The following is a 2,582-nucleotide window of genomic DNA, read 5'->3' as shown; positions in this document are numbered from 1 at the left end:
ACCAGCATGAGTTTGACCAAACTGCGGGAGGCAGTGGAAGACAGTAGTGCCTGGCATGCTCTGGTCCATGGGGTCACAAAGAGTCAGACATGACTAAACAACTAAACAACATCAACAACGACAATTGTGTAGGGTTTGCATGCTTTAAAGTCCCATTGGAATAGCTCAGCATCTTCATTAGTAACTAGTGCTGAGCCAAACATGACTTCCACTTTTTGGGGGGCACCATTATCCATAAATTATTAAGGGGGGAAATGCCTTCAAAATTATCAAAGGGGGCAGAAAACGTAGGTGAAATTCTCAGGGTGGGAGTACAGGGCCTTTTGACGCACTTGCCTCACCTTTGAGGTGGCAGAGTTGTGTTTCTGAACGTCCTTTCCTTTGTTCTGCAAAGTGCCCTGTGCTTTGCAGCCCTCCTGGGTGCTTGCTTTTCAGCTAAAGCCCAGGGGAAGACGTGAATGAAACCAGGAAGCATAGGCAGCCAGGTAGGCTGCAGGACACTGGAGGATTAATGTATGAAAAGAAAGACAATACGCACCACTGACAACCACCTTGCAAGGATAAAATGAGCTCAAAACCCTGCACACACATTAGAATTCTCAAGAAATCCTAAAGCACCCTGATAATTGGGCAGGAAAATGGGGGCCTTTTGCGCAGAGGAAGAAAATGCTTGTTTTTGGCACAACCCTGTGAACAGCTTCCTGATCCTGCCTTATAAAAGACCAAGGCCTCCTCAACAGTGACTGCCAGAACTCACTCGTTGCCCAACGCAGAGCCATAACCAGCAAATATTCTCAACTTATCCAAAATAAGCTGCTCTGCAAACATCGCTCAAAGCTGAAATGCCAATATTCCTTTAATAAATAACAGAGCAGGCTTGATTAAATACTGAAAATTCCAATATTTATGTATGCAGCTACGGCGACAAGGTTACTGATTGCCCAAAATTGGAAAAGCAGCAGCGTCCCAACTAAAACAGACTGGTTATCTAAAATGAGGGAATACTTCCATATTGCCAAACTAACAGGGAGGATAAGAATCATAGAATCATAGAGTTGGAAGAGACCACAAGGGCCATCGAGTCCAACCCCCTGCCAAGCAGGAAACACCATCAGAGCACTCCTGACATATGGTTGTCAAGACTCTGCTTAAAGACCTCCAAAGAAGGAGACTCCACCACACTCCTTGGCAGCAAATTCCACTGTCGAACAGCTCTTACTGTCAGGAAGTTCTTCCTAATGTTTAGGTGGAATCTTCTTTCTTGTAGTTTGGATCCATTGCTTCGTGTCCACTTCTCTGGAGCAGCAGAAAACAACCTTTCTCCCTCCTCTATATGACATCTTTTTATATATTTGAACATGGCTATCATATCACCCCTTAACCTCCTCTTCTCCAGGCTAAACATGCCCAGCTCCCTACGCTGTTCCTCATAAGGCATCGTTTCCAGGCCTTTGACCATTTTGGTTGCCCTCCTCTGGACACGTTCCAGTTTGTCAGTGTTCTTCTTGAACTGTGGTGCCCAGAACTGGACACAGTACCCCAGGTGAGGTCTGACCAGAGCAGAATACAGTGGCACTATTACTTCCCTTGATCTAGATGCTATACTCCTATTGATGCAGCCCAGAATTGCATTGGCTTTTTTAGCTGCCGCGTCGCACTGTTGGCTCATGTCAAGTTTATGGTCAACCAAGACTCCTAGATCCTTTTCACATGTACTGCTCCCAAGCCAGGTGTCACCCATCTTGTATTTGTGCCTCTCATTTTTTTTACCCAAGTGCAATACTTTACATTTCTCCCTGTTAAAGTTCATCTTGTTTGTTTTGGCCCAAAGAGGAGATATGGTACAAAAAGTGAATAAGGAGTGGGCTATCTTTAAAGAATACATCAAAATTTACGTGGAAAAAGTAGAATTTCTGACAGATATTGCGAGAATCCAGAAAATGATTAGAGAGAAAGGAGAGTAAAGTCAAGACAGAAGAAGAGATTAAATAAATAATGAAATGTGTTTAGGCTAGTTGGGAAAATAAAGTAGTGTAACAAGAACGGCTAGAAGTCAAGTCACTTGGTGGGTGTCCGTGTGGGGTAGGTGTGTAGGTATGTTGATATGTACAGTATAGGTAGGTATTATATAGAGTAATGTAGGCATGTTTTATGTTATGAAAATAAGGTAGTGTGTTGTGTTGTGTATGTGTATTGTGTAAATGTATATGTATGTGTTTTATATGTTAATAAAATTTAAATAAAATAAATAAATACTGAAAATTCCAAATCGTCGTTATCCAAAGTAGACTCAATTCATGAAGGAGAAAGGATCTTCTTCCTTACCAACCTGGCCAAACTGGTGATGAATGCCCCTGTCCTAAATTAAATACTTCGAAGCAAATCCTAGTGAAATCAGTGGTACCCATAGCAATGTCATAAGCCACATGTGGGGAACCTTTTGCTCTTCAGAGACTGCTGAACTACATCTCCCATCAGCCCCAGGAAGCATGGCCAGTGGCCCTGCATATAGGGAATTGTAGTTCAGTAACACTTGGTCCCAGGGCGGGTTGCAACAATTAAAACACAATGTTAAAAGCTCT

Source organism: Podarcis bocagei, assembly GCF_964188305.1.
Source record: "Podarcis bocagei genome assembly, chromosome: 5".
In the NCBI taxonomy this organism is placed as follows: domain Eukaryota; kingdom Metazoa; phylum Chordata; class Lepidosauria; order Squamata; family Lacertidae; genus Podarcis; species Podarcis bocagei.
This window is presented reverse-complemented; position numbering follows the sequence as displayed.